At 48.6% G+C, this 26,568-nt stretch overlaps 1 protein-coding gene across 13 annotated transcripts in view; it reads left to right on the top strand.

The window, feature by feature from the left end:
- Nucleotides 1-26,568, top strand: part of LOC119965324 (rap guanine nucleotide exchange factor 6-like) — a 498,093-nt gene that overhangs the window by 180,627 nt on the left and 290,898 nt on the right. The gene's annotated exons all lie outside the window — the stretch shown is intronic.

Below are 26,568 nucleotides of genomic sequence, written 5' to 3'. Positions count from 1 at the left end.
ATCAGTTGGGGTAGAGTCAGTGAGGGTAATTGGGGGGGTCTGTATGGGGTCGCTGGTCGTTAGTCAGGGGAATGGAACGGAGTGGGGGTTTGCAGTGAGGGTCCGTTGTTTAGTTATCCAGGAGATGGATCTAGTTTTAATCTTTATATCCTTTTTCCTGAGTAATTAATCTGATCAGTGTATTCGAACCATCGGAAGACTCCAACTTGATCTCAGAGCTTCGGAGGGTTCCAGACGCAGGAGAATTGACCATTGGAAATCTAAACTTTCTGGGAAATTTCCACGTAGTCAGTGCAGCAAGAATTTTATAATCTTTATTAGTGCCACACAAGTAGGCTACATTGCAATGAGGTTACTGTGAAAATCCCCTTGTACACTGTATTCGGGTACACTGAGGGAGAATTCAGAATGTCCAATTCACCGAACAAGCACATCTTTCGGGACTCGTGGGAGGGAACTGTAGTGCCCGGAGGAAACCCACGCAGACACGGGGAGAATGTGCCGACTCCGCACAGACAAGTGACCAAGTCGGGAATCGAACTCCGGTCCCTGGTGCTGTGAAGCACCAGTGCTAACCATTGTGCTATCGTGCCACACTCTCCCAGCAAGTCTTGGATACCTCTGAGGTACGACCATCCAGCAATTGGAAATTCTCGGTCTTTGTATTTTTATGTGGTTGAAGTAGAAACCTGTGACTGAAATTCAGCCTTTCCTACTGAACAATTGCCAAGGTGATTGCTTCTCTTTGAAATTGGAAAGTCAATTCAAATTATCATATCATCCAGCTGTTATGGGAAATGTATGACAAAAGTTAAGTAGAGCACTTAACTATCAGGGCTGTAGAGTGGTTAGCACTGTTGTCTCGCAGAACCAGGGGCGAGATTCTCCGGACTCACGACGGTTCGGAGAATAGCGGGCGTCGGAAATTTTTACGGCGATGCTGTTCCGACGCCCTCACGCTATTCTCCGAACCCCACAAAATGTCGGAGTCGCCATTCCCGACAAACGCCTCCTTCCCGCCCCTGACACGACCAGAATCGCCACTGATAGCCCCCCCCGCTATTCACCGGCCCGGATGGGCCGAAGTCCCGACGTCATGGCGCCCTGTTTGCACGTCGTGAAACACACCTGCTTTTTAAATTCGTCAACCAGTCAGCCTGGATGACGACAGCTTGGAGGAGGTCAGGGCACCACTCAGCGCACCGCTCAGCGCACCGCTCGAGTCTGGCCACAACGGGGAAGGCATCCCTGAGAACAGGAGGGGGTCCAGAGCGGGGGGAGTGTGGGGCGACGGGGGAGGCAGTGGGGGAGACGGGGGAGGCAGTGGGGGAGACGGGGGAGGCAGTGGGGGAGACGGGGGAGGCAGTGGGGGAGACGGGGGAGGCAGTGGGGGAGACGGGGGAGGCAGTGGGGGAGACGGGGGAGGCAGTGGGGGAGACGGGGGAGGCAGTCGGGGAGACGGGGGAGGCAGTGGGGGGAGACGGGGGAGGCAGTGGGGGGAGACGGGGGAGACGGGGGAGGCAGTGGGGGAGACGGGGAGGCAGTGGGGGAGACGGAGGAGGCAGTGGGGGGCGACGGGGGAGGCAGTGGGGGGCGACGGAGGGGGGGGGGGGGTTAGGTAGAGAGTGAGCCGTCCAACCCCGTAACAAAATGTCTGCCAGCATGCCATGGTGTGCCGGTGACGAGGACACGGCCGCTGGTTCCCCTGTGGCTTCCGGACACAGGCCACTGACGCACCCGTGAGGAGGCCATAGTTTACTGGCCGTTGGATGCAGAAAGTGACCAGGGGTTAGGCTGACCGCGTGTCAGCAGCGCGACCAGGCCACCGGGACACACTGGTATCCCATGGCTGGCGGCTGCCGAGGTGTCGACTAACCTCCGTCTAACATGTCCCGTTTCTCTGCCTCCCACCACCCTGCTGTAGGTTAGCACGATGTATGGGAACAGAACGGCGATGTTCTGCGCAGTGGTTGGGGCCGCTCTACTGGATTTGGAGATGCAGCAGCATCCACACCCACAACCCGCAGTGGCTGCAGGGCCAGCTGCAGCAGCAGAGGGAAGGGCCGAGGAGTTGCCAGTCGTCGAGCAGCATGGGGGGGGGGGGGGGGGGGGGGAGGAGGAGGAGGAAGAGGAAGAGGAAGAGGAGAGAGTGAGGGTGCAGCCACGGCGCCAGAGGCGACGACCAAAGCCGAGGGTGTACCGTGTCCGGGGTCTCTTTCCTAACAATGCCGGACATCACCTGCAGGTGAAGACTCTGGCTGAGTAGGCAGACGGTGATACATATCTGCCAACTCCTGTCGCACCTCGCCCCACGTGGAACGGGGGGAGGACACGCGATCCCGGTTGCCATCAAGGTGACGGTCGCTCTGAACTTCTATGCTACCGGCTCCTTCCAGTCTCCGAGCGGGGACGTCTCCGGGATCTCCCAGTCATCGGTGCACAGGTGCATCCGGGATGTGACCGACGCCCTCTATGCCATCGCGGACCGCTACATCACCTTTCCCGAGGACCAAGCAAGTCAAGTCTCACGAGCCCGTGGATTTGCCAGTGTGGCCGGGATACCGAGGGTTCAGGGGTCAATCGACTGTGTTCACGTCCCCATGCGCCCGCCTGCTGTGGACAAGGAAGTGTTCACAAACAGGAGGGGGACATACTCCATTAATGTCCAGGTGGTATGCGACCCCCACATGAGGTTCATGAACGTCTGTACAAGGTTCCCAGGGAGTGTGCATGACTCCTACATACTAGCGCAGTCGTTCATCCCTGCGATGTTTGAGGGACGTCCCCCCGGCTGAGGGGCTGGTTGCTAGGCGACAGGGGTTATCCGCTGAGGTCTTGGCTGATGACGCCTATACGGAGGCCTCAGACCAATGCGGAAACACGATACAACGAGGCCCATGCAGCAACCAGGGGTGTGGTGGAGCGCTGCCTTGGCCTCCTGAAGATGAGATTCAGGTGCCTGGACCGCTCCGGAGGGGCCCTGCAGTACCAGGCCGACAGGGTCGCTCGCATTGTAGTGGTCTGCTGTGCGCTGCACAACATCGCGATGCAGAGGGGAGATGACATGCTGCAGGAGGCGGAGGGAGAAGCTAGTGGCAGTGGTGCCAGCACAGAGGAGGAGGAGGAGGAGGAGGAGGAGTGGCGGGCGCAGAACGCAGACACGACCCAGGTGCTGGTGATGTCCAGGAGGCGGCACGAAGGACCCGGCAAGGACGGCGGGCACGCGACGCCCTGGTGGCAGCACGGTTCACGCATCGCATGTGACGTCCCCGATGAACACCAAACCTGCATCGCTAGTCATGCAGAGGGTCACCACACAACTGCCACCACCACAACCCCCCCCCCCCCCCCCCCTCAGTGTACACTGCTCCACTTCGACATGACGCTTATCACTGGGTACAGACGGAATGGCACAACATTGATGGCTGTGTCAGCGGGTGTGATCAGTGCCATGTGGAATGATGACAGCCCGCTCTGCGAAGAGCTGTGAGCTCAGAATCGTTAGAGAGAGTCTGACCCATGGCAATAGCTGAACCATCCACCTTGGTGGCCGCTGAGTTCGTCACTGACACTCCATCACGTGCCCGCGTGGGCTAGCTGTGGGAGGGGGTAGGGGCAGGGACTGCACACCCGGCACCGAGGTTTCACCACCCGTCACCCCCAGCGACACTCGGTCACCATCACGATTCCTGTGGCTGTGGAACAATCACACGGTATTACAAGTAAGGTGGAACAGTGCGTTTAATATTAACAATTATTTACAGGTGCCCCTAGCCCCTACAACTAAACTGTGCCCTTCACCCGTGCCAACTTACTCAGTGTCTATCTTAGTTGCCTTACGGGCCCTACCACTACGTCTAAGTGACTCCCCAGATGATACAGCAGGAGTGGAGGAGGATTGCTGCGAATCGCCCCCCTCGACTCGTTTCTCCTTGGCTAAGCGTTTCCTGGGGCGACCAGGCCTTGATGGGCCAGGCTGCTCTGCGGGCGTCTCGGGTGACATTGTGCCACCCTGCTCTGCCTGCTGCCCACCCGATGCACCAGGGATGGGACGGGGGGAGGCCGAGAATTCCGGGACGTCCCGTGATGGAGTTAATGGGACGGGCCCCGAAACCTCCTCCTCCCTCGGGGAGCCCGGTGGCCCCCGGGCCTCACTTTGGGACAGAGGTGCGAGCGGGGAGGTGCCCCGTCGCACCACCGACACCTGGCGCTGCCAGTCCTGGAGGCCTGCAACGGTATCCACCAGGATCCGAAGGTTTGCAGAGACGGAGTCCAGGGAGTTAAACATTCCCACCAGGGACTGTGCGACCTCAACCTGTGTGTGCACAACGCCATCCAGCACATGTGTCAGGCGGTTGATGGTCTCCGCGACCGACTGCTGCGACTGTGCTATCGACTGCTGGGACTGTGCCATGGCGTGCTGCGACTGGGCCATGACCTGCTGAGACTCAGCCATGGCCCGCAGGGCGCCGGCAATGTCGTTTTGGCTCTGGCACATTGCTGCCTGTGAGAGGGCAACCCTGTCCAGGGCCGAGGATGACGCGTGCACATTAACCCCAACGTCTTGCATAACCTGACCCATTGCCTCCACCGCGGATGCCACCCGTGCGGTGTCGGACTGGGTCTCTGCCATGAGCGGCACCACTCCCTGCTCTTGGACGCGGTTCGACTCCTCTAACAGCGTCTGCAGAGCCAGGAAGGCTGCCCTCCTCCCGCCATTGTTTCCCTGGGTTTCCTGAGGCATCGGATGTGCGGGTGGGTTGATAAACTCCAGGAACTCAGAAAACGTCTGGGAGCCAGCTGCATCCTGGGCCTGGTCTGGCCTCCGCGAGTCCGGGCCCTCTGTTGCTCCGACCTCCACCTGCTGTACCTGCTCAGCTGTGATGTGCCAACCAGACTGTGCCCCAGGAGACTCATCACTAAATAGGCCCGCCGGGGTGTGTGTCTCTGGGATGATGGATGTGGTGGGAGAAAGCAGTGCCGCAAGCCCGACGCTCTCAATGTTTAGGGCCTCCTCCACGGTGTGGGGCTGCTCAGCGACAGGAGGGTTGTCCCTGGCCATTTCTGGTGGTGGTGGTGGACTACGAACCCTCTGTGCGTCCTGGTCCGCAGATTGGGTTGGGGCGGATAGGGCTGCCCGCTGATCGGGCACCCTCTGTTGTGAGGCCCCGGGTGAGGTGGCGGCAGATTCCTGTCTCCGTCTGGAGGCAGACGGCCCTGGTCGTTCGGCATCACGTCCTAGGGAAGAGAATGAGACGGGTTATTTCGATTTGCTCGGCAGGCCGCTGGACGGTCCCAGTGGGCAGGGTTTGTGAAGGGACAGAGGATGGGGGAGGTTTCCCAGTGGGCAGGGTGTGTGAAGGGACAGAGGATGGGGGAGGTGTCCCAGTGGGCAGGGTGTGTGAAGGGACAGAGGATGGGGGAGGTGTCCCAGTGGGCAGGGTGTGTGAAGGGACAGAGGATGGGGGAGGGGTGAGTGTTTGTCAGGGAGGGTTGTCTCACTTGCTGCAGTTCCGCCAACCTCGCATAGCGCGATATCGCGGGTGGCAGACCCCCCAACAAGGTCCAGGGCCCTCTGTTCAAAGGTGCTGAGGGGGTGCAGGTTGGGCGAACCCCCTCCAGTCTTGTGCCGCTCACGGTGGTTATGAGCGGCCTTGGCCTGTTGGGGGAGGGAACATAGGTAGATCATTACAAAACGGTAGGTATCAGCAGTCCGTTCAGATACTGGCACAGTTTGGGGGGGGCAAGTTGTCATAAGACGATTGCATCTCTCCTCGGGGCCAGAGCGCTGGGTCTGCGACAACTTTGTGAACCACCCTCAAATAACTCTGCCCCAATCCCTCTTCCCCCCCCCCCCCCCCCCCCCCCCCCCCCCCCCCCCGTGCCCGGGGGGGGGGGTGCTTAAGTTAAGGGGGAGGGATGGTTGTGACTAGGGGGCACCCTCATGGCACTTACCCTGGCAGACCTGGTGAGGTCGTGTAGCTTCTTCCTACATTGCTCTGCTGAGCGAGGGGTCTGCCCCACAGCACTGACGGCAGCAGCCACGTCACGCCAGGCCTGGCGTACCGCGCTGGCAGGTTGGCGATGCCCTCTCCGCGGGCGGATGATGCCCCTCCTCTGCTCCACGGCATCGAGCAGCGCCTCGAAGTCAGCATCTACAAAGCGAGGAGCAGCTCTCCTCGGCTCCGACATCCTGCCCGACAGATTCTGTGGTCGCCCGCGCCTTTTTGCGGCGTCACGTGGGCGTGATCGTGTCGTCGTCGCGTTCCGTCGTCATCACGCACGTAATTGACGCGGCCGCGCTACTAGCCCATTTCCAGGAAGTGAATCCGTCGGGAAATGAAGCCTTCGCGACCGTCGTAAAACGCTCCCGATTTTTACGACGGTTTTACGACTTTCCGCGGGTGCGGAGAATTTCGCCCCAGGTTCTTGGCACCGATTCTGGCCTTGGTTGACTGTGTGGAGTTTACACGTTCTCGCCGTGTCTTCGTGGGTTTCCTCCTGGTGTTCCAGTTTCCTCCCACAGTGGAAAGATGTGTAGGTTAGGTGGATTGGCCATGATAAATTTCCGCACGGTGTCCACAGATATGCAGACTCGATGGGTCAAATGGCCTCCTTCTGCACTGCAGGGGATTCTATGGATTTAAAATATGACCGTTTGCAATTAAAATTTTAACATGCGTTTCTTGAATATGAATACACTCTGAAACAGGTTTTCCGGAATTTAAACAGCACTGATTCCTGGTTTGGTGAGAAACACTGATATCCCCATTTTTATATGGGTAATTTAATTGGGTTGGAGATTTCTGGCTGAGAATAATTGACCCTGCCCTCGTTGAAAATGGTGACCTTGGAGGAGTAGAAGAAATGCTAACCTTTCAAGTTAATCGGGTAACAATATTTGACCGGGTATTCCTAGGAAAGAAACAAATGGTCCGCCTTCTCCTGATGTTGTTCCTGCAGAAAATGTAGTTCTGTGGACATAAGGATAGAAAAAGGAGGTTTTGCTGTGACCGCCATGTTAAACAGATCCATTATATATCCATATGTCCACGTGTCAAAGCACATTACTCGCTTAATGAGCTGAAAATCCTAATAATGTGAGGATGTTGGGAAAATGTTATTAAAAGAGGAAGGTGAGAAAAGAGGCGGTCACATCAACTTTTGACATTTGATCATTCTATCTTTGGCGTTGACAATTTATTTCATACTATTGTCATTTTAGAGCTACTGATATGCTCTTTCTTTACAAGTGTGCAGTTTCCTGCCCGGCCTCAACTGTAGTGACCCTTGTGAGACCAGTGCCAAGTGCGATATTCTGTTTTTGTTTTATGCTTCAAAAGAGCTAAAAAAGAAAAATGCATGCCTCTTATTTACGTTCTTTGAAAATTTTGTGAGCTCCTATTCTGTCTTTCTGTTTTGTATTGAATAAGGTCTATTTTGTTACATGTCCTGTTATTTCACTTTTAATAGAAGAAAATACGTTGATAATACCAAAGTGAGTAAATCACAATCCATTCTTTTGTAATTTAATGATTCAGCGACTAATTTCCTAGTTCTATTGTTTTAAATGTGTCCCTCCATCACATAACTCAATCGGAGATATTTTGTTTTTTTAACTCTTTCAGCCGATGGATGTTATCTTGCTCTCTGTCCTGATGGCAGTGTGCTGTCATAATGCATGAAGCTCAAACCTATAATACTGTGTGGACACATTTTGAAATGTATCTGCATTGCCAGAATTGAGCCTTAGCAAAAGGAAAGCTTTATGTAAATACAGTACTCCTAACACCAAATATATTCCAGGCTAAATGTAGAGTAAAAATCCATCTTTTTTGTTCAGCAGTGTCATGTTTATAGTTTGATATTTGGAAGAAATAAACTTCCTATTCCTTATTTAAAACTTGCAGCAGTAGCTCAGGAAGTAAGTTGTGTGTAACTATACTTGAGTTCACGATATCCAACAACTTTATAGAACATAGAACATAGAACAGTACAGCACAGAACAGGCCCTTCGGCCCTCGATGTTGTGCCGAGCAATGATCACCCTACTTAAACCCACGTAACCCGTATACCCGTAACCCAACAATCCCCCCATTAACCTTACACTACGGGCAATTTAGCATGGCCAATCCACCTAACCTGCACATCTTTGGACTGTGGGAGGAAACCGGAGCACCCGGAGGAAACCCACGCACACACGGGGAGGACGTGCAGACTCCACACAGACAGTGACCCAGCCGGGAATCGAACCTGGGACCCTGGAGCTGTGAAGCATTGATGCTAACCACCCTGCTACCGTGAGGCCCCAAAGGATTTTTACACAAGGATGTTATCAGGCGCATTTACTTATTTGATGCGTTTAATGAACTAACGTACCAAGGTACTCCACAGGACTAGTCGAAAACAAAAATATGATACTGAGCCGCAGATTGTTATGATAGATGACCAAATGTTGGTTGGAGGTAAATTTTAAGGAGTGCATTAGAATCCCTACTGACACAGCAGCTCCACAGCCGTTTTGCTCGTCTCCTTCAAGTGAAAGTCCTGCCTCAGAGTGGTCGGCCAATCAGATTGGCTGCCAGCTCTGCAGTCCCGGCATTGGTAGCAGTTTCCAGGACTGGAACTACAACCAGTCCCCAGATTCTGCCACCTGAGACCAGGACCAGGTAAGTGCAGGGCTTTCATGGTGGGGAAGATAGAGGAAGCCTGGGATAGGGTGGGGAGATGGGTAGCGGGGGAGCTGAGGGCTTGATTGAGAGGCTGGTGGAGGGAGCAGCTGTGGGGAGGGAGGGGGAAGACCTGGGAAAGGTCAGGGTTAGGATTCACTTGATTTGGAAAGCAGACCCAGGAGGGAGGCACTCTTTTTCTCTCTGTTATCCCCACCCTCCCACTCGGGTCCAAAGCAGGCTTGTCAGGCTTCCCCTAAGTCCCTGAACACTGTGAGTCACTGTCTTGTTAAAACTCTGTCTCCCTCACAAGGGATTTAATCTCCTCCCTTTTAAAGATCTAGGCTCTGAATTCCCTCGACCGCTCTAACTTCTTATGCCTCAATGACTACACGTCAATGGTTCAATCTGTTCAACAGGATTCACAATATTGCACTTCAGTCTGCAGGACAATACTAACTCTTCACAGAGAGCTAGCTTCACCTAAGCTGACAGTGCATCTTAAGTTTCTCTGAACCCCAGTCTCCCAGCTGCCTTGAACTATAAATGCCATCCAAAAATTATTCTGACCCCTAACTGCCTGGCACAGAATCCATGACTTTCCACCACCTCTTGGCTCCCCAGGACTTCGTTGAGACCTAAGTACTTGGAACCTGCTAGCAGCAACACCTTTTCGGTATCCTCTTCCCTTCTTGCAGAACACTTGCTCTCCTAACAAACACAAAGATAAATTGAAACCAGAGAACCTCCTTAAGTTCCAACCATCTCCATGACGACATAGAACATAGAACGATACAGCGCAGTACAGGCCCTTCGGCCCTCGATGTTGCACCGACATGGAAAAAAATCTAAAGGCCATCTAACCTACACTATGCCCTTATCATCCATATGGGCAGCAGGGTAGCATGGTGGTTAGCATAAATGCTTCACAGCTCCAGGGTCCCAGGTTCGATTCCCGGCTGGGTCACTGTCTGTGTGGAGTCTTCACGTCCTCCCCCTGTGTGCGTGGGTTTCCTCCGGGTGCTCCGGTTTCCTCCCACAGTCCAAAGATGTGCAGGTTAGGTGGATTGGCCATGCTAAATTGCCCGTAGTGTCCTAATAAAAGTAAGGTTGGGGGGGTTGTTGGGTTACGGGTATAGGGTGGGTTTGTGGGGTGATCATGGCTCGGCACAACATTGAGGGCCGAAGGGCCTGTTCTGTGCTGTACTGTTCTATGTTCTATGTTCTATATGCTTATCCAATAAATTTTTAAATGCCCTCAATGTTGGCGTGTTCACTACTGTTGCAGATAGGGCATTCCACGGCCTCACCACTCTTTGCGTAAAAAACCCACCTCTGACCTCTGTCCTATATCTATTACCCCTCAGTTTAAGGCTATGTCCCCTCGTGCTAGCCACCTCCATCCGCGGGAGAAGGCTCTCGCTGTCCACCCTATCTAACCCTCTGATCATTTTGTATGCCTCTATTAAGTCACCTCTTAACCTTCTTCTCTCTAACGAAAACAACCTCAAGTCCATCAGCCTTTCCTGATAAGATTTTCCCTCCATACCAGGCAACATCCTGGTAAATCTCCTCTGCACCCGTTCCAAAGCTTCCACATCCTTCCTATAATGAGGCGACCAGAACTGTACTCCAAATGCGGCCGTACTAGAGTTTTGTACAACTGCAACATGGCCTCATGGCTCCGGAACTCAATCCCTCTACCAATAAAGGCCAACACACCATAGGCCTTCTTCACAACCCTATCAACCTGGGTGGCAACTTTCAGGGATCTATGTACATGGACACCGAGATCCCTCTGCTCATCCACACTACCAAGAATTTTACCATTAGCCAAATATTCCGCATTTCTGTTATTCTTTCCAAAGTGAATCACCTCACACTTCTCCACATTAAACTCCATTTGCCACCTCTCAGCCCAGCTCTGCAGCTTATCTATGTCCCTCTGTAACCTGCAACATCCTTCCGCACTGTCTACAACTCCACCAACTTTAGTGTCGTCTGCAAATTTACTCACCCATCCTTCTGCGCCCTCCTCTAGGTCATTTATAAAAATGACAAACAGCAACGGCCCCAGAACAGATCCTTGTGGTACGCCACTCGTAACTGAACTCCATTCTGAACATTTCCCATCAACTACCACTCTCTGTCTTCTTTCAACTAGCCAATTTCTGATCCACATCTCTAAATCACCCTCAATCCCCAGCCTTCGTATTTTCTGCAATAGCCGACCGTGGGGAACCTTATCAAACGCTTTACTGAAATCCATATACACCACATCAACTGCTCTACCCTCGTCTACCTGTTCAGTCACCTTCTCAAAGAACTCGATAAGGTTTGTGAGGCATGACCTACCCTTCACAAAACCATGCTGACTATCCCTAATCATATTATTCCTATCTAGATGATTATAAATTGTATCTTTTATAATCCTCTCCAAGACTTTACCCACCACAGACGTTAGGCTCACCGGCCTATAGTTACCAGGGTTATCTCTACTCCCCTTCTTGAACAAAGGGACCACATTTGCTATCCTCCAGTCCTCTGGCACTATTCCTGTAGCCAATGATGACCTAAAAATCAAAGCCAAAGGCTCAGCAATCTCTTCCCTGGCTTCCCAGAGAATCCTAGGATAAATCCCATCCGGCCCCGGGGACTTATCTATTTTCACCTTGTCCAGAATTGCCAACACTTCTTCCCTACGCACCTCAATGCCATCTATTCTAATAGCCTGGGTCTCAGCATTCTCCTCCACAATATTATCTTTTTCTTGAGTGAATACTGACAAAAAGTATTCATTTAGTATCTCACTTATCTCCTCAGCCTCCACACACAACTTCCCACCACTGTCCTTGACTGGCCCTACTCTTACCCTAGTCATTCTTTTATTCCTGACATACCTATAGAAAGCTTTTGGGTTTTCCTTGATCCTACCTGCCAAAGACTTCTCATGTCCCCATCTTGCTCGTCTCAGCTCTCTCTTTAGATCCTTCCTCGCTTCCTTGTAACTATCAAGCGCCCCAACTGAAACTTCACGCCTCATCTTCACATAGGCCTCCTTCTTCCTCTTAACAAGAGATTCCACTTCTTTGGTAAACCACGGTTCCCTCGCTCGACCCCTTCCTCCCTGCCTGACTGGTACGCACTTATCAAGAACATACAATAGCTGTTCCTTGAACAAGCTCCACATATCCAGTGTGCCCAACCCTTGCAGCCTACTTCTCCAACCAACACATCCTAAGTCATGTCTAATGGCATCATAATTGCCCTTCCCCCAGCTATAACTCTTGCCCTGCGGGGTATACTTATCCCTTTCCATCACTAACGTAAAGGTCACCGAATTGTGGTCACTGTTTCCAAAGTGCTCACCTACCTCCAGATCTAACACCTGGCCTGGTTCATTACCCAAAACCAAATCCAATGTGGCCTCGCCTCTTGTTGGCCTGTCAACATATTGTGTCAGGAAACCCTCCTGCACACATTGTACAAAGAACGACCCATCTAATGTACTCGAACTATATCTTTTCCAGTCAATATTTGGAAAGTTAAAGTCTCCCATAACAACTACCCTGTTACTTTCGCTCTTTTCCAGAATCATCTTCGCCATCCTTTCCTCTACATCCCTAGAACTATTAGGTGGCCTATAGAAAACTCCCAACAGGGTGACCTCGCCTTTCCTGTTTCTAACCTCAGCCCATACTACCTCAGAAGAAGAGTCCCCATCTAGCATCCTTTCCGCCACCGTAATACTGTCCTTGACTAGCAGCGCCACACCTCCCCCTCTTTTGCCCCCTTCTCTGAGCTTACTAAAACACCTAAACCCCGGAACCTGCAACAACCATTCCTGTCCCTGCTCTATCCATGTCTCTGAAATGGCCACAACATCGAAGTCCCAGGTACCAACCCATGCTGCCAGTTCCCCTACCTTATTTCGTATACTCCTGGCATTGAAGTAGACACACTTCAAACCACCGACCTGAACACTGGCACCCTCCTGCGAAGTCAAATCTGTGCTCCTGACCTCTATACTCTCAATCTCCCGTACCCCAAAACTACAATCCAGGTTCCCATGCCCCTGCTGAATTAGTTTAAACCCCCCCAAAGAGCACTAACAAATCTCCCCCCCAGGATATTGGTGCCCCTCAGGTTCAGATGTAGACCATCCTGTCTATAGAGGTCCCACCTTCCCCAGAAAGAGCCCCAGTTATCCAGAAATCTGAATCCCTCCCGCCTGCACCATCCCTGTAGCCACGTGTTTAATTGCTCTCCTCCCTATTCCTCATCTCATTATCACGTGGCACGGGCAACAACCCAGAGATAACAACTCTGTTTGTTCTCGCTCTGAGCTTCCATCCTAGCTCCCTAAAGGCCTGCCTGACATCCTTGTCCCCTTTCCTACCTATGTCGTTAGTGCCAATGTGGACTACGACTTGGGGCTGCTCCCCCTCCCCCTTAAGGACCCGGAAAACACGATCCGAGACATCACGTACCCTTGCACCTGGGAGGCAACATACCAAACGTGAGTCTCTCTCGCTCCCACAAAATCTCCTATCTGTGCCCCTGACTATTGAGTCCCCAATTACTAATGTTCTACTCCTTTCCCCCCTTCCCTTCTGAGCAACAGGGACAGACTCCGTGCCAGAGGCCCGTACCCCATGGCTTACCCCTGGTAAGTCGTCCCCCCACAAGTATCCAAAACGGTATACTTGTTACTCAGGGGAACGACCGCAGGGGGTCCCTGCACTGACTGCTTCTTCCCAGTCCCTCTTACAGTTACCCATCTATCTCCAGTCTTTGGTGTAACTACTTCCCTGAAGCTCCTATCTATGACCCCCTCTGCCTCCCGAATGATCCGAAGTTCATCCAGCTCAAGCTCCAGGTCCCTAACATGGTTTTTGAGGAGCTGGAGTTGGGTGCACTTCCCACAGATGAAATCAGCAGGGATACTGACGGCGTCCCTCACCTCAAACATTCTGCAGGAGGAGCATTGTACTGCCTTCCAATAGCCTTTAAGGGTTTGCTGAATGATTTCAAATTAATTTAGTTCTAATTCCCAAAACACAATATCGCTCTGGATTGCACTTCTTTGCAAGGAGTGTAGATGTCACATCTTGCGTAAGCTAAGTAAGCTCACCTTCCAGCACCTCCTCTTTCGATTAAGCAAATTGTAGGACAACATCTCCTCTTCCGATTTAGGCCTCACGTCCACACGTCTGTCCTTGGCCTGCTACAATGTTCCAGTGAAGCCCAGCACAAACTGGAGGAACAACACCTCGGACGGGATTCTCTTCAGCCTCCATGCCGAAATCACGCTTGGCGTGGGGGTGGAGAATGGGGCGTCAGATCCGCGATTGGGTCCGACACCTTCCCACGATTCTCCTGGAACCGGAGAATCGTCGCCAGTCGCACGCACGCAGTCGATGTGTCGCCGGTCCGCCAGTCGCGCGCGCGCAGTTGATGTGTCGCCGGTCGGGGGCCATTGAAAGAGGCCCCTGTGGCGATTCTCTGTCAACAACTGTCTTGAGTTCTCGCTGGCATGGTTCACTCATGGTTCCACCTGGCGGGAGCTCGGAGTGGTTGCTGGGGACCCAGTCTGCGGCCGCCCTGGTGGGGAGCAGGGGGATCCGTCACTGGGGGGGGGGGGGGGGGGGGGGGGGGGCTATATTGTCAGGGCCGGCCCGCTGTGTGGGTCCGCCATGTTGCGCGGGGCTGCCGCCACAGGTGGCCACTGCGCTCATGCGCGGACCCACGGCTGGGAGTGCAGGGCCCCTTATTGGCAGCCGGAGGTGCGAGGACTACTCCGGGGCCCTGTTAGCCCCCTTCAAATTTTTCCCCAAGAAAGTCCAGAGTGATTCGTGGCTGTTTTCTCACGGGTGTGGGGACATAGCCCCATTATCAGAGAATTGCGCCCCATATATTTCGATTAGGCACATACAGTCTTCCGGACTTAACATTGAGTTCAACAACTTCAGACTGTGAACTCTCTTCTCCACCTTCACACCATTTTTATTTCTATCAATTTTTCAAAATTTCTTCCATTGATTGTTCCCCCCCCCCCCCCCCCCCCCCCCCCCCCACATTGTGCTTTCCCCTCCTCCACTCCACTTGGGCCATCTGTTCCTAGTTTCCCTTTGACACATTGCTCACCTTTGTTCAGCCATTAGCACATTCTAATCTCTTTATGTGTCACTTTCAACACCCTTCTTAGCCTTAATCACTCCAGTTACATTTTGATTGTCTTCTGTTCTCGACACTTTTGTCAATCTCCACTTATCCCTGGCCTTCTATCCAGCCCCACCGCTCCATGCCCTCCCACTACAGTATAAATCTGACCCCATTTCCAGTTCTCTACTTTGACAAAGAGTCATCCAAACTTGAAACATTAGCTCTCTTTTCTCTCTACAGATGCTGTCAGACCTGCTGAAATTGTCCAGTATTTTCTGTTTTTGTTTAAGTAAGCTCACCTGTTTTATGACTCTTTATCTTTCAATGTAATAGTGTGCATGTTACTTTAGTTAAATTTATCCCATTTTTTTTGGTTAAACTTGAATCGTCCCAGAGCTAAGCACGCCCTCTAATATAGTAAGATGAACCAGGAACTAGATATTCATCATCCGGTTGTCTCTTAACTAAGAGGGCAGTTAAGAGTCAACCACATTACTGTGGGCCTGGAGTCACATGTAAGCCAGACAGTTAAGGATTGTAGACTTCCTTCCCTGAAGGCCATTAGTGAACCATATGAGTTTTTACAACAATCAATGGTCGTAAAGGGCCTCCGTTGTGACATAGGTGGGCAGGACACTTTAGGCCTTACCCACCCCACAAAATAGCATGGACAGGTATGGAAGAGGCAGGGGTTGCGGGGCTATGAGGGAAAGACACCCTGGGAGTTTAATGTCCCCCAACATCCCGCCTCCCCCCACTGCCTGCAGATAGATGGATAAAATTCTGCCTATAGCTTGGTTAAAGCATAGAAAGGGCCATTTGGTCTGTTGTCCCTCTGTGGACCTTCTATAAAAGTTATTCAGCTCGTCCCGCTCCTACATTTTCCCTGAAGCCTTACAAATTTTTTCTATTCAGATAATTATCTAATTCTCTTTTGAAAACCACAACTGACTCTCATCAGCCTCTCGGGTAGTACGTTTCAATTCCAAACCACTTTCTGCTTCAAAAGATTTTCCCTCACATTGCCGTTGCTTTTTCTTGCCAATCACCTTAAATTGGTGTTCTCTGGTTCTTGATCTTTCTGTCAGTTTCTCTTTATTCACTCTGACCATGCTCCGCACATTTATCAAATCTCCTTTCAACTTTCTCTGCTTTTCTAAATAGAACTACCCCAGCTTTGTCAGTCTATCCATGTAACAGAAATCTATCATCTGGGGAAGTATTCTTCTGAATCTTTTCTGCACCCTCTTTAATGTCTTCACATCTTTTCTAAGGTGTGATGCTCAGAATGGAAGTCAGTACACCAGTTGAGACAAAACTTTGTTTCATAAAGGTATGTAATAACTGTCTTGATTTTATACTCTATGGCTCCAGTTATAAGGCTCATGATCCCACATGCCTTTCTCAGCCTACTGTGCCACCTTCAAAGATCTGTGGACATGTACTTCCGGGTCTTCCTTTTTCTGAACATTGCATCTTTTATTTTACATTGCTTCTCATTCTTCCGACCAAATTGCATCACTTCACACTTCCCAACAGTAAGTTTAATCTGCCATAGGCTCGCCATTCATATAGCATGTATTTGTTCTCTTGAAGTCCTTCACTATCATCCTCACAGTTCACAATATTTCCAGGTTTTGTGTCTTCTGCAAGTTTTGAAATTGTCTTCTGCAAACACCAGCCTAAGTCATAAATATATATCAAAAGGTGTAGTGCTCCTCGTATGCTGCCTTGAAAATCCCACTATATACCTTCCTCTAGACCAGAAAACTACTGTTCATCACTACTGCTTCTTGCCACTCAGCCAGTTTCATACCATGCTTCCACTGTTCTTTTAATTTCATGGGCTTCACCTTGGCTGACAAGCTTGTGATGTGGTAACAAGTGCCCACATTCCACGAAAGAATAAAAAATAAATGATCAAATGCCTTTGCAAGTACATGTACACCTCACATCAACTGCATTGCCCTCATAAGCCCTCATTTAGTTCATTGAAACCCTCAACACCTGCACCCTTGTTTGGGCCAGGGTTTAGAGAACCCTAAAGTGTATCATGGAGTTCACCTGACCCACAACTTTGAATAGATTGTGATATGGGGAGCACACGTTCCACACTACAGGTTTGGTACAGCTGAAATGGAAAAATATTTTTTTAAACAAAACAATGTTTATTCTATTAATTCAAGTGAACCTTTTTAAAACAAACAGTGAATATCTTCGCAACCATCAATTCAAGTACAACCCCCAAAGAGTGCAACACTAAGTAATGCTTATGCTGTCCTTTTAACATCCATAAGACGTTAAAAAAACCTTTAAACGGGAACACATCAGGTTAAAGTCACTACTGAGAGCAGTTATTAGTTTTAAATCACCAAAGGATCGATTTACAGTCTTTAGAATATAGAGAGAGCGAGACTCGTACACTTTCTGGCTGTGACTGCAGCCATCCACCTCTGAAAACAAAACTAAATCACACCCTGCAGCAAACAGCCTAAAACAAAAGTAAAAAACTGACAGACAGCCCAGCTTCACCCACCCACACTCTGACATAACTGATGAACACCCATTTCTTAAAGGTACATTTCTTAAACACCCATTCTTAAAGGTACTCTCACATGACAATTCAGAAGAAAGGGAATAGAGCAGATGGGGCTTTTGAAGATTTGAGAGATGGGGAGTCGTCGAGGATTCCTAGTTGGTGATAATCTCGTATCCAGTAAAACTCTGGCGAAATGAAACAATTGTTGTCGGATGTTGAAAATCTGGACCTGTGGTGGGAAAAGTGAACATCTGCTGGAGAGCTGGGAGTAACTGTGTGACTGTTCCATTATTATTACATATCTCCCAGGAGTGTGGCATACAGTGAAAGGGTTTTGTAAGGCAAATTTTGGGTGCGTTAATTAATGCAAAAGTATCTTTTTCTTTAGTTTATATTAGTTGCCTATTAATTAACGTTCGATCTATATTGATTTTGTTTTATTTGTTCCAGTCAATGTCAAAAATGGAAAGCTTGCCCTTTGGATCTTTCCATCAGTCGTTGGGAAATTCATCTCTGTTGGGGAAAAAAATAGCAGTCTCTGCAGGGTTCATAATGTATAAGCAGCATTGGAAGATTATGGACGTTACTTCGCTTCCCCACTTTCCACCTTCTCTCTGATGTCTATGATCAATTCCTACTGACTTATTAAGTTCAGTAACAACCAGCCTTTCTAATACCTCCTCTTTATCATTTTTTAGGCCATTTTAGTCTAGGAGAACAGAGAGGTCGAAATGCAGAGAATTTCAACAATGAGGTAATTCCAGAGCTTAGGGTCTTGGCAGCTCCGAGGTATGGATGCCAATCAAGCTGCAGCTAAAATTGGGAGTGCACAAAAATCTAGAATTGTAGGAGACCAGTTCTTTTAGCAGGTTGTAGGGCCGGATTGTACAGATAGCCAGGGCCTATTTAAAACCGAGAATGAGAATTTTACAATCAGGACATTGCCTAGCCAGAAATCATTGTAGGTTGTAGAGAACACAAGGGTGATGATCGAATAGAACTTAGTTTGAATTAGGGCGAGGGTAGCAGAATTTAGCATGGAGGTTACCTTTCTGATTCAGAGCAGCACTCTAATATAATGCACCATTAAAACTAGGGAGAGTGTTTAATTTCACCACCTCCTCTGTTCACAGGCCAGCATACTGCACAGAACAACACTAGAAAAAGATGTAAATAAACAGCAATATTTATGCTTTACAATAGCGTGAAAGTGAAGCCGAGGAAGAAATTGGATTAACGTTCCAGTGTACAGCTTTACCAGCTCTTTACTATGCTCAACAGAATAAGGTTAACAATTTTTATTTACAATGTACAATGAAAGTGGACTGTCATGCCCCAAGTTGCACACCTTGCATTGCATTGTTGGGGATCACACAAGGCAGAGTTTCTGAGCACAGTAATCATATTTGCTGTGTTTACAAATTCTTTGTGGTTGCAGGGTTGAAGGGAGCGTGTCTGTGTCTGTGGGGGTGGGTGGCATTGTGGGAGTTGCTTTTCTGCAAGAAATTGCTTAATTGCTTTATCCCATTCCACCAGATGAACCCTGTGGGCATTCTCATTCAGGAGAGTTACTATATAATTCAGCAAAGGAAAAGTTGCTTATTCAGTTTTCTTTTCATCCATATCTTTACATAAAGCAAGAGGATCACCTATCACATTGCAGTTGGGGAGTGATGACAAATTTTTGGGTGAAGCAAAATAGACATGATAACAGAGGAGAGGTTGGTTGGGATGCTGAACAAATTAATTTTCTTATTCGCTCTACCTTTCCTGCCCATTTGTTTAGTTTTTGTTTTAGCCCTTTCCTTACTTATTTCCCATTTATTTCTTGCCCTTTTTCACAACTTTCTTCTCTCTTTACCTCTCTCTCCTTCCCCTCCTTCTGTTCCTTTGATTCATCAACTTCCCTCCCCGTTCTCTTTTCCCTCTGTTCCTCCTTGATTCACGTTTTTGCCCTTGCTCCTCCTCTTCCATCCTGCATTGTCTCCTCTCCAGTTCTTTGCATTCCCCCCAATCTCTTCCTCTTTCTCAGCTTTACCCCTTGCGCCTTCAAATCTTCTCCTTTTCTTGCCATCACCATTCCCTCCTTCTCTTTCTTCCCTTCCTTTCTCTTATTCCTCCCATCCTATTCTACCGTTTTCCTCTCCCCTCAGCTCCATTTTTCCCTACCTCTGTCCTTTTTTCTCCTAGATCCTTTTCTCTCACATGCCCCTTTTCTACTTTTCCTGTACCCTATCTCTTCCGCCCTTCTCTCAGCCACACCGTCTTTATCCTACCCATATCTCATCCCATGTCCTCCCCATCTCATTTGTGTCCTCTTTCCTAGTTCTCTCATCCCTTGTCACTCCAACTCTCCATCCTGCTCTTCTCTACTAGGGCTTTTCCCCTCTAATTTTTCTGATTTTTCCTCCCTTCTGGCTCTCCATTTCTTCCCCTGTCATCATCTGCCTCGGTCCTGACCATAAACTCCATTCCCTGGCCACCTGCTCTGGCTACTATGTAAGGCTGAACCTGTTTGCATGACCTGTTCCTTTTAACATTCATCACATTTCGTTCTTTTTTGCATGACCATTATTTTATTATGCATTATTTTAAATAGGACAACTGGCAAGTCCCTGTTGTGCAGAACCTCCTGGGTTGCTGCAGATCCACACATGGGTGCACTTGAGAAGAAACCCTGCTTGCATTTGACTCCGAGATGAGCTTCTGAAGGCCTTACCATTCCATAATTAAACATGCATTGTTCAACCACTAACATTACCTAATTAAGCCCCTGTTGTTTCCCTTCCTAGTAATTAATTAATTTTCAACTTAATTAAGAAATCTGTGCTGAAAAATTATTTCAATCTGTGCATATTTTGGACAATTTTTGCGAGAATTGAACAAGTTTCACTTCTCCAGGACATGAACTTAGATCTGTGCACATTATGCAGTTACAGTAGTACATTCATGAACATCTGAAACCCTCAGCTGTTCGTTGTTACCTCCAGATGCAGCCAACCTGCCATGTTCTACCCTCTGAAAATATGCGGTCAGCTAGAACTCTGCCAATGTCTTAGTTCATGCCAAGTCCTGTCCACCCTTCACCAATATGGCCTTCCTGTTAAGCAACAGCTCAATTTTAAAGTTCTAATCCATGCCCCCTTTCCCCTCTATCTTTTGGACATTTTACAACTCCTACGACCCTCTGTGATCAGTGTTCACCCACTTTGACTTCTTGAACATTCCCGATTTTAATCAATCCCATTTGCAACCATGACTTCAGCGGCCAAGGCACTGTAAAATTCTTTCTTTAAACCTCTTTTTATTTTCTTTTGAGATGCTTCTCTTCACCTACCTCTGACTAAATAATTAAAAAAAAAAATTTTTTTAGTTCTCTTTTTTCACATTTATCATATTTGCAACAACAAATAATTAACAATAACAACAAATACAAAGGCAATCTCCAAGCCAACAATCCCCACATCCCACCCACCCTCAAACATCTCCCAACATTTTGAATACAGAACACCAATGAAAAAGAATCATCAATAACTTATACATTCCAACCCCCCCACCTAATGCTCGATGTCATCCAATTCATGCAAATGCATGATAAACAAGGCCCATGAATTGTAGAACCCTTCCATCTTCCTCTTCAACTCGAACTTTACTTACTCGAGTGATAAGCACCCCCAGCAGGTCCCCCCTCCACGCCGAGCCACAGGGCTGAGAAGCTGACTTCCACCCCAACAGAATCCGCCTTTGCGGAATCAGCGAGGCGAAGGCTAAGACATCTGCCTCCGCACCTGCTTCCAACTCCGGCCGATCCGACACACCAAATATGGCTTCCAGGTGACCTGATGCGAGTCTCCCGTGCGCCACCTTTGAGATTACCCTAAAGATCTCCCTCCAATGCCCCTCCAGTTGTGGGCAGGACAAAAATATATGAATGTGATTTGCCCCCCCACCCCAGCGTTCACAAACATCCTCCACTCCCTCAAAAAGTTGGCTCATCGTTGCCCTTGAGGTGCACCCTATACACCACCTTCAACGGTATCAGCCCCAACCTGGCGCATGAAATTGACACATTCACCCTCAGTAACACCTCACATTACAACCCCTCCTCCATGCTCTTCCCCCAACTCTTCCTCCCACTTTGCCTTCAGCCCATCCAGTGATACCTTGCCTTCTCCCAGAATAACCCCATAAATTGCCGACACCACCCCTTTCTCCAATCCCCTCGCCGTCAATATCTTTTACAGTGTGGGGTGGCTGGTGCAATCGGAAAGCTCTGTACCTCTGTCCTGGCAAAATTTGGGACTTGCATATACTTATACATCTCCCCCTGCCCCAACCCACATCTCTCTGTCTCTCTCTCTCTCTCTCTCTCTCTCTCTCTCTCTCTCTCTCTCTCTCTCTCTCTCTCTCTCTCTCTCTCTCTCTCTCTCTCTCTATCTCTCTCCCCCCACCCACAGCTCCTCCAACTTCGCAAACCCGCCTCCCATTTAATACTCTTAACTCCCCTCTCCTCTCATCTCTGGAAATTCCCACCCCACCTCCCTGGTTCAAATCTATGATTCCCTTGAATCAGCATTTCCCTTGACCCTGCCCACAACCTAAAGTGCTGTCGCAACTGCCTCCAGATCTTGAGCGTCGCCACTACCACAGGACTTCCTGACTATTTCCCTGGGGCCATCGGGAGTGGCTCTGTTGGCAACGCCCTCAACCCGACCCCCTGCATAGAGACTCCTCCATTTTACCCCATTGGGAGTCCCCTCCCCTCTAACCCAGCCCCACACCTTCATTGCATTCGCCATCCAGTAATTACAATAATACAATTACAATAATTTCGGGAGATCCAACCCCCCTGACTGTCTCTACAACAGCACCTTCTTAATCCTAGCTATTTTACACCCCCCCCCCCCCAAATAAACGAGGTAATCAAATTTTCTACTTTCTTAAAAAATGCCTTTGATAAAAAGATCGGCAGGCACTGTAAAATGAAGAAGAAATGCGGCAATATATTCATCTTAATTGCCTGCACCTGATCCGCCAGCGATAGAAAAAGACAATCCCATCTTGCCAAATCTGCTTTCACCCTCCCCACCAAGTGATCAATGTTATATCTACGGAGCTCCCCCCAATCTCATGCTACCTGCACCCCCAGGTATTGAAAGTGGGTTGCCTCTGACTAAATAATACCTGTCTTAATACTTTCTTATGTGGCTGGGCTTCAAATTTACTTTGATAAAGCTCTTGTGAAGCACCTTGGAATGTTCTGCTAGTTAAAGGCAAATTGTTTTTATAACTGCGCAGGAGTATTTCCATGGGAATTCCTGCCAATGTTTTTCCTCCAAGTAATTAATTGTGTTCTATTTGGCTTAAAAGAAATTATTAAAAAAATTATTTAAATCCATGTGCCCACTCGCCAATTTTTGCTCCATCAAAACAAAATTTCTCACACCACAGAACGTGCACTTAAACTGCACAGAGCAGCAGGTTTGTAAATTGAATTTGATGTAGGGACTGTGGAAGGTGTCACAGAATTGTTAAGCTGGTTTACAAAGGGTACTTAAAAATATGGCCAGAAATTAAGGGCATTTAAAAAAATAAAATAAAAATTAATTTACAAGGATGTGGGCATCACTGGCTAGACCAGAATATATCGCCCTCCTAATTGTATTTGAGAAGGTGGCTGTGAGCTGCTGCCTTGAATCGCTGCAGTGATGTAGATACACCCACAGTGTTGTTAGAGAGGGAGTTCCAGAATTTTGACCCAGTGACAGTGAAGGAGCGGCGATATATTTCCAAGTCAGGATGGCAAGTGACTTGGAGGGGAACCTCTCGGCGGAGCTGTTCCCATGCGTCTGCTGTCATATCCTTTTAGCTGGTAATGATTGTAGGTTAGGAAGGTGCTGCTTAAGGAGCCTTGGTGAGTTCCTGAAGGGCATCTTGTTGATGGTACATACTGCTGCCATTATTTGTTGGTGGTGGAGATGGCAAATGTTCGTGGAAGAGCTGCCAATCAAGCAGGCTGCTTTTACTGGATGGTGTCGAGCTTCTTGGGTGTGTTGGAGCTGTATACATCCAGGAAGGGGAGAGTATTACACCACACTCCTGACTTGTGCTTTAGATAGTGGGCAGGCTTTGGTAAGTCAGGAGTTAAATTACTTGCCACAGGATTCCTAGCCTCTGACTGGCTCTTGTAGCCACAGTATTTATATGGATAATCCATTTAATTTTCTGGTCATTAGTAACCCTCAGGATGTTGATTGTTGATTGGGGCTTCAGCAATGGTAATACCATTGAATGTGTTGGGGCGATGGTTAGATCTGTTGGTTGTGGAATCGCTTACTGCTTATGCTGTTTGGCATGGAAGAGTCCTGTGTTGCAGCTTCACCTGTTTGACGCCTCATTTTTAGGTATGTCTGGTGTGGCTCTGGGCATTCCCTCCTGCACTGTTCATTGAATAAAGTTTGATCCCTTGGCTTGGTCGTAATGGTAGAGTGGAGGATTCGCCGGGCTTTAAAGTTACAGATTGTGATTTAGTACAATTCTGCTGCTGCTGATGGCGCATAGCGTCTCATTGATGACCAGTCTTGAGTTGCTAGATCTGTTCAAGATCTATGCCATTTACCAAGGTAGCAATGTCACACAACATGATGGAGTGTATCCTCAATGTGAAGACAGGACTTTGTCTCCTCAAGGACTGTATGGAGGCCACTCTTACTGATACTGTCATGGACAGGTGCATCTGCATCAGGCAGGTTGATGAAGATGAAGTACAGTATGTTGTTTCTTTTTGTTGGTTCCCCCACCACTTGCAGTAGACCCAGCCTAGTAGTTATAATAATCTTTATTAGTGTCACAAGTCGGCTGACATTAACACTGCAATGAGGTTACTGTGAAAATCCCCTAGTTGCCACATTCCGGTGCCTGTTCGGGTCCACTGAGGGAGAATTCAGAATGTCCAATTCACCTAACAAGCACATCTTTCGGGACTTGTGGAAGGAAAACGGAGCACCTGGAGGAAACCCTCACAGACACGGGGAACACGTGGAGACTCCGATGTCCTTGAGGACCCGGCCAGCTTGGTCTGTGGTGGTGCTACTGAGCTACTCCTGGTGATGGACATTAAAGTTCCCCACCCAGAGTACATTTTGCACCTTTGCCACCCTTGGTGCTTCCTGCAAATGGTGTTCAACATGGAGGAGCTCTGATTCATCAGCTGAGGAGGGACTAAACATACTAATCAGCAGGTGGTTTCCTTGCCGAATGTTTGACCTGATGCCCTGAGACTTTGTGGGGTCCAGAGTCAATGTTGAGGGCACCCAGGGCAGCTCCCTATCTACTGTATACCACTCTACCACCTCTGCTAGTTTTGTCCTGCCGGTTGTCGTTTCTGCTGCCTAGGTCAATGCCGGGTGGTCCGTCTGGTTTCATCCCTTTTTATTGACTTTGTAGTAGTTTAATCCAACTAAGTGGTTTGCTGGCCATGGAAGAGTCAGCGCATTGCTGTGGGTCTGGAGTCAGATGTAGGCCAGACCAGGTAAGAATGGCAGTTTCCTTTCCTAATGGACATTCATGAACTAGATGGGGTTTGTTGACAAGTCTCAATTATCTCCTCTTTTCACCATAACTTTGACAGCATCCTGACACAGACAAATGTAAAGTACTCATTTAGTACTTCAGCCATGTGAATCTGCCCCTGGACCAGAAATTCAGTGGCTTAGGATAATGCAGAGAATCTGGAATTTTAGAATTTGGATCCATTAAAAATTTTTTTTGAAGCAATTTGGATGTGGGACTTTGTTCACCAGTTTGGAGGTTGTCATTTTTTTAAATAAAAAGCTAGCTCTCGTGGAGTTTTAAAAAGAAAAAGTGTGACAAGGTGCCCTAATGGGAGGAATTGGATGTTAATTCATGGTTGAAAGGCACCTTGCTCCTTGAGTAAAGTGAAATCATTAAAAAATGTTGACGTGCCTCACAGATATTTAAACTAATTACATATGCGAATCAGATTTTAAAATGATGTATTTGAAAAAACAGATTGCTGTGTTTGGACTGTTGATGAACTGTATACGATAGGTGGCAAATTAAATTGCTACAAGATTTAGCAACAAGAAGAGATGCAACATACAGACTGCAAATTGGTGCATCAGTGCTTAACGTAGCAGGAAGTGGGTTCATAATTGTGATGTACAACGTTTTGGTCTGCTTTCTTGTCCAACATAAGAAACCTAATCTGATGCTTGGAGGAACTGTCAGCAAAACTAAACTGTCAGTTGGAACTTTTGTGCACATCCACCTTTTGAACTTGTATGGTGCTTATACTTGATGTAAGTATCTGATGCTTCATTGTCAGGGGAAAGGAAAATATACCTCCCTGAAATGCAATGTCAGAGATCAGGGTGTTGTGTCAGCTTTTGATGACCTGAAAGCAGCATATAAGCATAATTTGTAATTTCTTGAAAATGTCTGTGAAACCTGTTATTGTTTTTAAATGTGCCTTTGAAAAGTGACTTTGCATCAATGGTAGTGGGATCTATTGAAATTTTCTTGGATAATAAGAAATATTGGTCCATGCCACTTGGCGACCCGTGCTCTGGAAGATGTACCAGCAGGAGGGAAGTTGAGAAAACTGTGTGGCTGGCAAATACAAGAGAGAGATGCAGGCACAAAGGAGAGCTACAAGCAGAAGAGGTGGAGGATGAAAACAGTTAGTGCACAAATGCAGAAACAAAAAAGCTGACAGGGAGGAACAGAGAATTCTGGTGAGAAGAGTCAAATCACTCTTGGGAAGAGGTGAGTTTTTCTGTTTTGCAGGATAGAAGACAGAATTCTTGGAGGTGCTATATGAGGTGATTTAAAAAAAAAAAAAATGTCTAAAGCTGGAAAATTGTCCTAATAACTCGGCGAGCTAAGGAACTGGGTACCTTCCCACAAGTTGTCAAGTCATGAACCAGGATGATACTAGTTAGGTACTTGAAAAGCAACTCTGGGAAGCTACACCCCTTCACCATCAGCATTGACATGATCAGAGGTAGAGAGAGGACTTGTAGAAATGTGCCTCGCTGATTAGATATAGGAGCAGAATTAGCAGCCCCCCCCCCCCCGGCAAATGTTCCCTCAACCTCTTGGGAAGTGGACGGTGATCAAGTGGCGGTGAGGTCAGTCCGGTAGGCATGTAGCGCACTGCCGATTGTCATTTTT

This window comes from Scyliorhinus canicula, chromosome 4 (assembly GCF_902713615.1).
Source record: "Scyliorhinus canicula chromosome 4, sScyCan1.1, whole genome shotgun sequence".
Lineage (NCBI taxonomy): Eukaryota > Metazoa > Chordata > Chondrichthyes > Carcharhiniformes > Scyliorhinidae > Scyliorhinus > Scyliorhinus canicula.
The sequence above is the reverse complement of the archived record's forward strand: the minus strand, read 5'-3'. Positions and strand labels throughout refer to the sequence as shown.